At 32.7% G+C, this 15,456-nt stretch overlaps 1 pseudogene; it reads right to left on the reverse strand.

Annotated features, from left to right (window-relative positions):
• Window positions 1-3,800: 3,800 nt before the first annotated feature.
• LOC143070991 (uncharacterized) lies at window positions 3,801-8,453 on the reverse strand (annotated as a pseudogene).
• Window positions 8,454-15,456: the final 7,003 nt, after the last annotated feature.

A 15,456-nucleotide genomic window follows, 5' to 3' on the forward strand; every position in this document is an offset into this window, starting at 1 on the left:
ACATCTACATTCAAGTCCATCCGCTCAACAGAGAGTCATATAGTAAACAAACATATCACAACCTCATCAAAGCTTAAGGCTTTCTCTGAACATTTGAAGGTCCCTACTATGTATTGGCTACCTAAACTACACAAAAAAACATTTAAATATCGTTTCATTTCGGCTTATAGTAAGTGTTCTACAACTAATCTTTCAGTGTTCTTAGTAGTTCATTACCTACTATTTAAGAGCTTATCATAAACTATTGTAATAAAATGTATGAACATAGTGGTATAAACCATTTTTGGTGTGAAAATATTCTTTGGATGTTAGGAGATAAATTACGTACTTTTGATGGTCCTTTTGATTCTGGTGACAGTTTTGATTTTTCTACTCTTTACACTACACTTCCATACTATCTTATTAAACAAAAGTTTTCCTATTTAATTAAATGGTCGTTTGGTAAAGCTGAATGCAAATATATTTGCTGCAACTCATTTAAAGCCTTCTTCTCGAATGAGAAAGGTAAATATGCTAGATATACTTACTGGAGGTGTGATGAGATGATTGAAGCTGTTAATTTTCTCCTTTATAATATTTATGTACGTTTTGGCAACAAAGTTAATCGACAGGTTGTAGGTATCTCGATGGGCACTAATTGTGCCCCTTTAAAAGCAGACATGTTTTTGTACTGTTACGAATCACAGTTTATGACTAAACTCAGTAAAGCCCCGTCGAAATAGCATTTAATTGATAAATTCAACAACAAATACCGTTATCTTGATGATATTTTCTCGTTAAATAATCAAACATTTTCTCAATATACTGCTAAAATTTACCCCAAGGAACTTACTTTAAATAAATCAAATTTATTCGGTAATAACTGTCCTTTCCTGGATTTAGATATTTCGGTTCTAAATAGGAAACTCCACACTAAAATTTACGACAAAAGAGACGATTTTTCGTTCCCTATTGTTAATTTTTCATTTTTAGATGGTGATGTTCCTTTAGCACCCATCTTAGGGTGTTTATATTTCACAGCTCGTTCGCTATGCCCGTGTCTGTTGTGACGTTTTTAATTTTAACGAACGCAATATATGTATTACTGGTAAATTATTCAACCAGGGATATCGTTACCATAAATTACTTAAAACCTTTACTAAATTTTTCCATAGATATAGAGATTTTGTTTTGAAGTTTAGTTGTACCTGTAGAAAACTTATTTCAAACGGGATAGAACATCCTCATTTTTACGGAAATGTTGTTAACCGTCCCCGGAAATTTAGAAATGATCCATGTAAACTTGTCGCTCCTTTAAATAAACTTATTCTAAAAGGTTACCTATTCAACACTGTAATAAGATCATTGAATATTGTTTTTATTGGTATAAATATTGATTTTGTTAAAAGTAAATTAAAAGCTAACTAAATATTACTAGTATGTTATATACATATACATATTCATGGATCTACAATCTGTCAATACCTGTAACTTGGCATTGCACAAGGTCATGTTTTTCTCTGGCTGTTTATGACGTCTTTAAACTAAATCCATTGGATGTTGGATGTGTACGGATTGATAGTTTAGTCTCAGATGCATGATGTTTTTATTAGTTGTTAGTGGCTTTGAACTAGATGTCCGATAACTGCGAGTACTCTCAGATCTGTTCATTGTGTCTTTTTTTGTCGGGATGTATAAGTCCACTTGTATTTGTGTCCATCTGATGAGTTAAGCCTTTTTCAACTGATTTTTATAGTTCGTTCTTATGTTGTACTATGTTGTACTAATATACCACTGTCCCAGGTTAAGGGGAGGGTTTGGATCCCGCTAACATGCTTAACCCTGCCACATTATTTATGTATGTGTCTGTTTCAAGTCAGGAGCCTGTAATTCAGTGGTTGTCGTTTGTTTATGTGTTACATATTTGTTTGACGTTCATTTTTTATATAAATAAGGTCGTTAGTTTTATCGTTTGAATTGTTTTACATTGTCTTATCGAGACCTTTTATAGCTGACTATGCGGTATGGACTTTGCTCATTGTTGAAGGCCGTACGGTGACCTATAAGTGTAAATGTCTGTGTCATTTTTGTCTCTTGTGGACAGTTGACTCATTGGCAATCATACCACATCTTCTTTTTTTATAAAATGAGAAAAAGCTGACAAGAAATCTTTGGACTCTTGACTTTTTACCAGATAACATTTGTGTTTGCTTTGAAGATTACGTATATCGTCAAGTTATCGGAATTCCAATGAGGACTTACTGTGAATCACTTATAGCGGACCTTTTTTTGTATTGTTACGAGTTACAATGTATGACTTGAATAAGCAAAGACCCATCGAAACATAATTTGATACACAAATTTAACAATACTTTTAGATATTTGGATGATATATTGGCTCTCAATAATGACGAATTCAGTATGTATACTAAAGAAATTTATCCAGTTGAACTAACTTTAAATAAAGCTAATACTAACAATGACCACTGCCCTTTCATCGATCTTGATATCTATATCATTAACGGGAAGCTTAATACACAAAGTTATGATAAAAGAGATGATTTTGTTTCATATCGTTAATTATCCAGTTTTAAATGATGACGTTCCCTTGTCGCCATCTTATGGCGTTTATATATCTCTACTTGTACTATTCGCTCGTGTATGTAACAACGTATTAGATTTGAGAAATTTATATATTACTGAAAAATAATTACACCAGGGTTTTCGTTATCACAAACTAGTCAAAACATTTACTAAACTTTATCCTCGGTACAAGGAAATCATTCGTAAATATAACTCAACATGTAGACATCTTATACGTTCAGGTATTTCACATCCAACCTTTTATGGTGATATTCTTTACAAAGCACAAAAATGTTAGCATCCACCTCAAAATTTAACAAAACCTTTAAACAGACTAATTTATAAGGGATATAGTTACGATACTGTTGTCAGGTCGTTAAAGATTGCATATTTTGGCTTTAATATTGATTCACTTATAGGGTATTGGCATCAGAATTAAACATTTTTATTCTAAAACCAGTTCTGTGCATGACATGGGTTATGTTCTTCTCATATATTTTATGATAGTATAATACTAAACCCCTAACGGGAGGGATTGTGCTTAATATCCAAATGATAAAGACATAATCTTTCAATCTGTTTAATTGAGGTCTGGAGCTGGCATGTCAGTAACTGCTAGTAGTCCTTTGTTCATTTATGTTTTATTGTCATTTTGTTTAGTTTCTTTTCAAGTCAGGAGCCTCTTGCCTTTGTTAGTCTTGTATGATTTTTAATTTTAGTTTATTGTGTATAATTCGGAGTTTAGTATGACGTCCATTATCACTGAACTCGTTACATATTTGTTATGGGGCCAGCTGCAGGACTCCCCGGGTGCGAGAGTTTCTCGCTGCATTGGAGACCCATTGCAGGCCTTCGGCTGTTGTCTGCGCTATGGTCGGGTTGTTGTCTCTTTGACACATTCCCCATATCCATTTTTAATCTTATTTGTCAACAACAATGCAGTTGGGCTTAAAACATTGTTGTGACGTCATTCTGTTGTTCTACCTGTTCATTTACTTTCAAGAAACCAATATGTTACCTTAAACTGTCCAATATTTTAAAGAATAGATCTCTCTTTTCTTAAAAATATTGGACAGTTTAAGGTAACATAATAGTTTCTTACAGGTAAATGATTGTCCACTCACTAAACATTATGCACCAACTAACATAATTTTGTGTATCCTGTCAGAATAAATTAACAACGAACGAAAAAATGACGGCAATTTGACAAACACATTTTTATTAAGGTAACCTTCCGGTTATTTTGTCGACAGTTTCAAGAAAAGTCTTTGAATTTCAAATTTATTTTTTACACTTCCAGCGTCAATGCTTATTTCACGGCCATTCTCATTTTTCGGGTCGTCTCCCTTGACGTCGACTTTGTTGACAATGCTCTTTGTAAGTGTGGAGTCTTGATCTATACAAGCAACTTTTGTGTTAAGCTGCTCTTCGCATGTCCTTTTGTACCCACGCACTGCCGATGAACGATGACCAGTTTTTTTCTGCAATTAGCTGCTCATCTACACCTGCCACGTATAACCTTGTCGCTGCCGTCGCACGTAGAGAATGATTTGTGAAGTTACCAAAAAATCGAGCACCTTTACACAATTCCGACACCGTTTTTTTTTTGTAGCTGATGGACCCCGATTTGACAATCGTCGTACCATTCATCACTTGTTGGATATTTCTTTGATCTCAAGTAACACGCCTGACATTTTCCCTCATTTGTTCTGAAATGAAATGCAACTATCAAAATTAAACTGTATAAAGCACCTCATTTTGAAAAAGTTAAAAAATGAAACGACCAATTAACTTAAAGAGAGGAGTTGGGGGAGGGGGTATCTTTTTTTCCTAAAAAAATATTCTAATCCCCAGTTGAAAAAAAAGATATTTTGGTCTAGCAGATGACTATTTTGAATCCTGATATCTCCAAACCCTATATGTTAAATTTGGAGGAAAAACAAATAATTTGATTTATCGCGTCGTAAAACTAACCATCTTCCCCCTTTTGAATTTAATGCATGCTCCATAAAATCTGTATAATACGTCATTTGGGTATTGATGCTCCGCAATCTGACCATTTGTTAATTGTTGAGCAATCAAAGTGACAAAAAGATGAATTGTGTCTTCAAATATCATTTACAGCGCAATAATAGTTTAGATTTATTGCCCGAAACTGTTACCAAATGTTTATTGCATCAAATATATTTCAAAATTTCTATTGTCACAATGATATGTGTTTATTGCTGTTGACATGCATATCAACAAAATAATAACGATACGAAAATATTGAGAAATATAAGCATAAAGATTTTCAAAAAGGCATCAAACCAAGAAATGAAACATTTTAAGAGTTTCCAAAAACGATTATTTACCTATTTACTATCATAAGTTTGCAAAATTGGGGTTCTTCTTTAATAAACAGAAATGTGACGTAGCTATTAAACGTACTGATAACAATCACTTAGTATCATAGGTTCGCGACTGTATTTGAAATTTTTAAAGTTAAGGCATTTAAAAGCCAACCATACGGAATGGGTTTTTTTTCTCATTGATAAAGGCTGTACGGTTGTTCATTATTGCGAACATCCACCATCATACCACATCTACATATTTTATATTATTTTAATACTGTTTACATGTAAACTAAAATGGGGACAAATCATTAACAAAGAAAAGCGAAAATAGGAGCTTAAGGGTGTACTCAGATGAAAAAAATCTAAAATATAGAATTGATACTACAAGTCAGAAGAGCACAGTTTGAGCAAAGAAATGAGTTACAAATATTGATAGGTTAAAGATTTGAAAAAACGGCGATTAAAGGCTGTCTCGGACTTTTTCTTATATTTGCATTGGTTTTTTTTATGTTCTAATCGAAAGAAAAGAAATATTCAGTGTGCTAAAATGTTTCATAAGGACCTTTTATGAGCTATTGGAGTCGTATATTAAAAGAAAAATTAATTTTATAAAGCAAAATATTTTACCCTGTATAGAAGGGGGAAAAAAGAGTCCAAACATCTGACAAAATTCCTAAACCTCATCATCTAAGTACATCCTTAATGGTTGTCGAGATAGTTGATATTTTATACCAATATTAATCTTATTTATATAAAGTAATTAATATTTACCTCAGTGGCATGTACTTTTGGTTCATATTTATAATGCATCTTTCAGGACAGTCAGTATTCTGGTATGCCCTCACTACTTTTGGTTGGATTTTTCGACGCAATTCGTTTTTGAAACATCCTTTGTATATTCTAAGTACTGTCTCCCATCAGCAGCCGATATTTTCACAGATATTTTCACAGATATTTGCGAGTTAGTATCAACACTTAGATTCCTGTGTTCTTGTCCGGCACATGGCAAAGTTTAACCCGATACAATACAACAAGGTGTCACAGAGTTTTTTTGGCGTATCAGTTCCTAAAATATTGTTACTCTACATGTATGTTTCCTGGTCAGCGCTTATCACATCCGCCTTCTTTGTATTAAGACCAATTCCGTTTCTACTTACTTCTTTCATTCTAGAATCTAGAACACTGCGCAAGGCACAAAAATCTATTTCATCTAAAATACTTATGGACCGGTCATATTGTCTTAAAAAACGCTGGATTCAAATTATTAGTTCATACAGTGTATTTGTATAGTATTCAAGTCCTTTCTTATTGCGCACTTCCGTAATAAAATACCCAAGAACTGTATTGAGTTGATCATTTGTCATGGTAACTAAACTATCTTCAATTTCAGAAATCTCATTATCAGTTTTTGCTATTTCAAATCTATGCACTAGCCAATTTTCGAACAGTTTCACAGCCCACTCAGTTTTGTTTTTCGTGCTTTTGGGGATTTCTTTTTGCACAAGCTGTTTTATGTTTTCATCTGTCTTCGGATATACAAATCTATCGCTTTTGTTGTTGTTGATCTCTTTCTGTTGACCATCATTTTCAGCTACAATAAAAAATCAAAAAAAAATCAATAAATTTTTAACCTATATAGACAATGACGCAATTCGAAGACCTTCAGTAAAATAATGTCATTATAATTATGAGAAAATCGCTCATTTGATATGCATCTCCTACTGTGTACAAAATGCAAATCGAACACTTGCTTAATCAATCAAGGACAACATTTTTTTCATAATTTTCAGATTTGGGCGTTTATTTTCAAGTTTTTTTTTTATCTAAATATCGGATGGTATTGCCTGTATAGGAATATGACAAATTTGAAAAAAAGAAACACCTTTGCAGCAGTTTAAAGAGATCAAAAAGTTTTCGATTTGCACGTTGTTCTCAGTGACCGTTTAAAAACGGATATATCTTAAAGTATAGTCATTTGATTTTGACAGATTTAATCATATGTTTGTTAAATCACATTTTAAGCAGTTTGCAATTGTGTTATATCATTAAAGTCAAACATTAAGACCGTTTCTGCATTTAATTGATTGGGGAAAAAAGGGGGGTCTTAATGAATGTGTCTTATTATAAAACGCCATAATATGATTAATGAATGTTCCTTTGAATTGTATTTAATAACAGTTTCAAACAGTCTTCACCTCAAAATTCATATTGAGTGTATACAATATATATTACGAAAACAGAATAAGAATAACACATCTTCTTTTTTATGCTTTGTTTTGTTTTGTGTCATTTGCCAAGTGAGATCGAGGGGCGAAATATTTCGATAAACACTGAAGAGAGTAATACATACATAATCTGATAAAAAGAGCCACATAAACCTTGTATAAAAACCGAAAAGTGAATGTGTGTGTGTATTTTTATGTTTTGTTCGTTAGTTTGTTTGTTGTTGCTTTTTTCTTTCTCTTTTTTGCCTTTTCTTAGGGGGGGGGGGGGGTCAGATCTATTGCAAATACAACCATCGATTTTTCTATGACAAGTTTGAAATAAAAGACGATTTATTTCAGTATATGTACAATATGACATGTCTCTATTATTCAGTATTTCTGCTGTGATATATTATTGCACATTACAAAATTCGTACAGCAAAGACTTACAGATGGATTCATAAATTTTAACTTGATTGGTATGAAAATAATACGCAGCAATTTAGAAGATAAGAAAATGTAAATAATTTAAATTGATATAGGAAGATGTGGTGTGAGTGCCAATGAGACAACTCTCCATACAAATAACAATTTAAAAAGTAAACCATTATAGGTTAAAGTACGGCCTTCAACACGGAGCTTGCATGCTTGTTATCTCTTTACTTGTGCTTTTTCATTATATTCTACATGTATATATAGTGTTGTATTGTAAATAAAATTGAACGCGGTGCATTCGATATAATTGAACCTTTTTCTTCAACTTGAACCCATCTTTAAACATATTATGTTTTTCAAATGCGGACCCAGGGAGGACCTTGGGCCGGCCTCTAATTTGTTGAAGAAAATTTCAATTAATATTTTTTTGGAATCACTGAAACATGACTGGATCGGCCTCTTCTTATGTCAGTCAGCGGGACCCCTTACAAAAATACCTGAATCCGTCACTGCGCTTAAAAGGGAACTGAGGGATCAGTTAATAATAGGATTACATTTTGAGCATTGGCGGATCCAGGTGGGGGGATCCGGGGGTTGAAACCCTTCTTTTATTGGCCGATCAATGCATTTGAATGGGGACATATAGTTGGAACAGCCCCACCCCTTTTTTTACCCTGGGTTGGGAACCCCCCTTTTTCAAACGACTAGATCCGCCCCTGTTGAGATAAATAAAAAACTAGCCATTATTAGCTGCCATTACTAATTCTTCGTCGTTGTCTGCACTGGATATATCAGAACAAAGATCCGATTTTAACACAAAGTTGGAAGCAATATCATCACTATCGTCAACGTCGCTTTTTTCTTGTCGGAAAGTATTCTGCGTTAGGAAAATACTTTCACCATCGTCTATATCCATTTCCAAACATTAATTGCATTGATAGTACTCTCGTGGAGTATATATATAGGCCTAGAGCACGTAAAATTTGTGATACGCATGCACTGTTTATGCATGTACCTTTACATGTAGTTTAAATTACCTTCAACTGTACATTCTTTTTTTCTCTCTACTGTTTGAGGTTGAGCTAGTGTTTAAAGGGGCCAACATATAGGATAGTACTGATAAAGTTTTTGCAAAACTATTTTAACACTTAATGTGAAACAAATTTGAAAAAAACACTATTTTTTATGCTTTTTTATGGTCTTTAACAAGTAAAACAATGTTTTAAGTAAGATATAAGCCTCTAACAGTCCATTCTGTAAAATATTTTACAGAATAGACTGTTATTGGTTATATCCCTTACAGAGTAAAACTTTGAAAAAATTATAACAAATATTCCGAAATCGAATGTTTATTAAAATAGCGGATGTCCAAACATAACTAACAATAGCAAACGCAAAAAATCAATTCTGATGCAGTTTATTACGAAACAATGGGTTAAACAGGTCGGGACCACTACCTTATATGGAAATGCATAAATTAGCATACTTATGTTCTCGCACATGTAATTGTTTATTTACATGTGACGCAATTTATTTTTACCTAGGTTTTTGACCAATCCACTAAATGAGTCACAATGCATGATGGACTACTACGTGTTTACAATCACCAAGAACACGTGTTATTTACTGAAATACAACACATTTTTTCGTGCAATGCGGGATTCACAATTTCGCTTAGTTTTTCATTTTGTGTATCCTAATTTATAGTTCGTGATATAAAGTATCACTTCCATGCTCAGATTAACGAAGAGTTGTTTCTATGCGAAGAAAAAAGGGTTTGAATTACCCGATATATAGCCATTAACATGTTTGATGATGGCACAGAGATTTCATGTATTTGTCCACAAGAAGCAACGAAACAACAGCGAATAAACACAATTACCCATGAGACAAACTTACTGGGGTAAAGTAAGCCGTCGATAACAGCCGGTGCTGATATTCAAGAGTACAGCAATGTTCGAATAGATAATTAAAGGCAAATGTGGGATCCTTGAATTTTGTGTTCGTAAAAAAGGCGAAGAAATATTTACATACATGGCAGTGTTAACAAAATCTATAAGTACTTTTGTTGGTCACATTTCAGTATATTGGACTTCCAAACTGTTCCTTTTTTTTAAGGTAGTGAAGTCAGCAACTGTAGTTTCAGTGTGTTCGTTTTTTTAACGGGCTCGGACATTTGCCAAACTGAATAAAATCATTACAGCTGATTTCTTAAACCTGCAAAGTAAAACTTTGGTTGGCTTGCTTGCTTTGTTTGTATAGTTGCTCATACAAGCTTTGAAAATAAGATTGACATCTTTAAACAATATATATATATAGGCATAGGTTAACTTGTATATTTTATATTTTGTACAATATACAAACAAAGCAAGCAAGCTAACCAAAGTTTTGCTCCACATGCATTAGGAAATAAGCTGTAATGATTTTATCTATATGTATGTGCGACAAGGTGGAAATTTTAATATGTTTTGTGAAAATTGCAGCGTTGGATCTATAATAAAAAAGAAGATGTGGTATGATTTCCAATGAGACAGCTGTTCACAAGAGACCAAAATGACACCGAAATTAACATTTATAGATCACCGTACGGCCTTCAACAATGAACAAAGCCCATACCGCATAGTCAGCTATAAAAGTCCCCGATATGACAATGTAAAAATTTTTGGGTCATTAATAGCTTACTTTTCAGCATTGTACCTATGCCTGCTTACTTTACTAAATTATGTCTTTTTTGAAAAGATGTCTCATTTCAGTCATTTGGCACTCATACCTCATCTACTTATTTCTATATACAAAGCACGTTTTAGAAAAAAAAATAAAAGGTAATATGGCACCCACTATGATCTAGAGACTTTTAATATTGGAGATATTTTACATATGTCAACAGGACAGCAGCCGAACGATAAAAAAACCTCTGAGGTATATTTTGTGATAAAATTAGCAACAAACGGATATTATCAATGGATGAAACTATAAAAAATGTATTGAGCTATATACCATACCCGCTCAGTGGCGGATCCAGGGGGGCGGGGGTTCCGGTGGATGGACCCCCTTTTTTGGACGGTCAGTGGGGACATGTAGTTGGAACCCCTCCCCTTTTGTTCAGGGTTAGGACCCCCCTTTTTAAAGTGGCTGGACCCGCCCCTGCCGCTTTCATAACACTTTTAGCATACTGAATATTATGATGTTCTTACTATTAGTTCAGGTCCTGATAAAAAAAAATACACATTCAGTACAGAAAGAAGTGTTTCAATGAAAGTTTCGTGTTTTTCTAGGCAGAAATGATTTTGCAATGACATTATACAGGTTTAAAAGAGCTCAAATGATTTTCTTACTGGACAGTGGTCACTTCATTGGATATTTTACTGCGTCATGTGAAATTAATGCATGTTCAATTCATAACAATGCACAAAACCGGTTCAACTACTTTTGCAAGGCGAAAAAGAAAGTCGAATCGTGAAGCCAATAAACAATATTTTTTTAATCTGAGCATGCAAATTGAAGATTACGTTATATATTTTACATTAAATATATTTGCAGAATAAAAACTTTGGTAATGAGAGTCCCAGACAATGTATTAATTGACTGTTTTCCCAATAATTCCACGTGTTTTAAGTAGTAGTTTACTCGTAGTAGCCCACAATGCATTGTAGTTCATTGACTCGATTGGTCAGTTTTTCAAGGCCATATTGGCCTTGTGTTTTGGAAATTACTATGCAAATATATTCTGACATCAGAAAATCTAGAGTTCTCGACCTGTTAAACCTGGTTTTAAAACTACCTTCATCTCGCACGTTAATGGTCAGTTGATTGATAGTGGGTAGCTTAACATTTTCCGTCTTTTATGACAGTTGTTTGTAGTCTAATTTAAAAAAAAATAGTTTGGTTCTTTCAAAAACCTGGATGAAAAAATGCTTACATCGTCTCTGAAAAAATGAAGAACTTTACGATGTATTAGTTTCCGTGACTTTGCAAAAAACGGTAAACATTAATTAGTCTTTTGTCACTAACAGTACAGTTGGGCAGAAACAATATAATTTTATATATTGATCACTTTATTCTAGAAAACGAAAACAGGAAACTGAAAGCTGTACTACACAAAGAAAAATCCGAAAAAGGTAACAGTTACTAACACATAAATATACAATTTTTGAATCTAGCAACGTTATATTTGTTTTATTTGGCATATGAAAATTAATTATAACTATTGAAATATATTGACTGATATATATACAATATTAGGTCAATGTCCGGAAAATATAAACTTTTTTTATGATGCTGAGAAACTGGAGAATGCCGAGGTTCTACCGAGTCCTTCCCCAGTTTTGCGCCGAATACCAAAAAAATATATATTTATGACATTGACCTAATATTGTTTTTTTGAGACAGACAGACAGATACCATAACCTTATTGACATATAAACATGTCAGCCAGAGTTTGAGCTTGTTTTGCTATATCTATAAAAACAAGATTGACGAAAAAAGGTCATTTATTCAAAATCATAAAATGCAAAAAAATACAATTTGCAAATAAAACATTTGACATAAAAGTTCATAATTAATATTATATTGCTATACAATAAAAGGGTTATTGCATGAATATTGGGGAATATTGTCCCTCGTAGAACATATATTGCCCTCGCAAGCTCGTGCAATATAAAATTCTACTCGGGACAATATTCCCCAATATTCATGCAATAACCCTATATTATAATACATAATTAATACGAAATTACAACAACTAAAATCATATCAATTGAATAAATGACAAATAATAGCAAAGGTGGGGAGAAAATCTGCCCAACTAAAAAAAAATCTATTTACAAAACTACTTGTAAAGATAAATAAAAGGGAGGTTTGCGGGTGGGAAATTTAAATTTCACGCAATGTTTTAGAATCACAAGTTATCAAGACGAAAGTTAATGATAAAAGGACGTGCATACATGGCACGCAAACTTGTGCTGACCCCGCAAGATCATTGACAAATAAGGAGTAAGGAATCCACTCACATGGTTTTCTACACGTGAACAAGTGTTATACAATTTAGACAATTAATCAAATAGCAATTTTATACAAATCTGACCCACTGGTCACTTCAGAGACATCGTAAAATTTACAATATAAAGTTCTCATTCTTTTTTATCAGTTAAAGCTATAAAACTACAAAGTTAATCTTCCCTGCTGTCTTAAATTATTTTATTCCGCTTCTTAATTAGCAAATAAAATTGGTTGTACTGCAACATTGCTAGCTTTTAAAATCGTAAAACAAATTTCATACTTATTTTCATCCCTTAATATACCCATGATTATGGATAACTATCTCGATTGGATAAATCCGATAATCCACTTGTATCAATGTAATAATCTATATTTATATATAACTGCGAATGTCTTTTATATTGAGTTTTTGACTCTAGATGCTAAAGTGGTGTACCTTTTTAATAAAATATACAGTTTTTCGTTTATTTTTCTTCGTGATATTATGCTTTCCTTTGTGATATAATTTTTGACGTGACTATGTATCTATGCATCCCGTTATCGGGTTTTTGACTAAGGTACCCGGTAGATCCTGAGGAAGATGCACGAGGTTTTTATAGTGTTGTTTCAAATTTATATACCCTTGTATTTATATCCTACTTAGTTTGTACTATATACAATATGTACTATAAATTTTCTAACATTCGGTGCTTACGTCCCTGTCTACCAACAATCACCCACAATTACCTTTTTATCTACGTCATATAAGATAACTGGTACAGATGATTGCCAATGATACAACTCAAGTGATTATTAGTAATTCTATGGCCTTGAAATGGGAGTAAAAACCAACTTATTAGCAAGCTATGATGGACCAGTTTATAGAATTTATAATTTCTTTCAACCTTATTAATCATTTTGTTATTCGACTTACAAGTTCAAGGTTCATAGACAGCTAGATGTATTTCTTGCATGCTTGATTATAATTCTGTTGATAATGATTTTGTGAGAAATTTTGCTTCTCAAAAGTTGCTTGGACATGGATATGAGTAAGTCAAATGAAAGTCAGCTTTCAAGAAATTTCAAGGTCGCAATAATGTCTGACAGTTAAAATGATTTTCAGTGCTTTAGAAATGATATCTCATATTTTCCATGTGTTGTTCAAGTACATGGCATGCTATATACAGTGTCTAAAACTTAACTTGTACTTTAAAAGTATGCTTTCTATTGAATAGATATGTAATTTCATATTTACTCTCACATGAAATTCATATTTATATCATTATGAGTATCAAATTAGAAAAAAAAAAAAACATATGAAAAACATATGTTGAGATCCTCATATGAAATCATATGATTTGATGGCATGAAAAACATATGTTTAACATATGTTTATCATATGATTTTTTAAAAACATGTGTTTATCATATGTTAAACATATGTTTCTCATGTAGTCAAAACATATGTTTTTCATGAGTGGTTCTCAACATACGTTTGACATATGTTTTTGAACATATGAAAAACACATGAAAAACATATGAAAACATATGTTGCAATTTTTCATGTGTAATGATTTGTCAATTCTTTATATATGGCTTTATCATTACGTAATGATGTTTCAAAATTTGACGATTTTACACTACATGACCTGTTTTTTTCATTATTTGACGTGGTCGTGTCCTTCTTTGATGTGGTTATCCCATTACTACTACAAGGTAAAACCACGTGACCATTTTGGAAAAAATATGTTCTACTTTTAGACCGATTTCCATATGTCGTTTGTGTAATGCGCTTTGGATGAGTACCGCTATCCATTAAGTTAAAGTTCAAATTAAAGTTCAAGTTGTTTTTCATAGTTATTTGATATGAAAAAGAAAAACGACAAACAAAATTAAGAAAAAAAGTACTAAAACATTTACAGTAATCCGGACATAAGGGGGATATCCCAAAACCACTTGCTGTTTTTTCCTTAGTGTTCAAATGGAAGCAGTATTATAATAAGTTCGTAAATGATTCCAAGGAACACTGCTTTATCTTGGTCTTGAAGAATAACTCCTATACAAGTGTTATAACAATCCATGGAGGTTTACAAATTTTTCATGTCATAATATTTTAATTCGGTAATATTCAATGCAAAAAAAAAACCTTATATAGAAATAAAAAAATGTTGTATCATTGTCAATGAGACAACTCTCAACCACATTGCAAAAGACGTAGAAGTTAATATATGTGTGTGACTGTATGGATTTTAAGAATGAGCAAAACTCATACCACATAGTAACTTAAAAAGGTCTCGAAATGAAAATTATAAAAACAATTCAAACTAGAAAACTAACGATCGAAATGATGAAGACGCTGACGATACTACCGACGACGACATATAGGTTTGTTGTATTATAATTTTCTACATTAATGTCGCAGGTACGACACAAATCAAAAGACTTGTACTGTATTCTCAACAAATGAGACACTTTAAATCAACTCGTACTAAATTTAAAGGGAAATGGGGGGGGGACTCTGCGACAAAGCATAAATTCTTTAGCGTGTATGTTCATTTGAACATAATAATATTAAACTTTTATATTTATTAATTGCAGTTTCTGATATACCACGCACTAATTGAAAAACTTTTTGAAATATCTGTTTCACAGGTGACGACGGATAGGTTCCAGTTGTCGTAACCACAATTCCGTCATCTTTTACTCGAATGTAAACTACCAAATAAAACCAAATCACTGGGTTTGTACATTCACGATTAACACGACGGGTGTCACAAGTTGAGCAGAATTTGCTTACCCTTCTGAAGCACCCGAGATCACGCTGATGGATTTATGTTACCCAGTTATACTGATCTATTGAGTTGAGCCAATCAAAATCGCTTTACATTTTCTTCTTATGCTGTGCTTTTATACACTAGGTTAGGTTAGGGTTTAGCGCTTACA

This window comes from Mytilus galloprovincialis, chromosome 4 (assembly GCF_965363235.1).
Source record: "Mytilus galloprovincialis chromosome 4, xbMytGall1.hap1.1, whole genome shotgun sequence".
Lineage (NCBI taxonomy): Eukaryota > Metazoa > Mollusca > Bivalvia > Mytilida > Mytilidae > Mytilus > Mytilus galloprovincialis.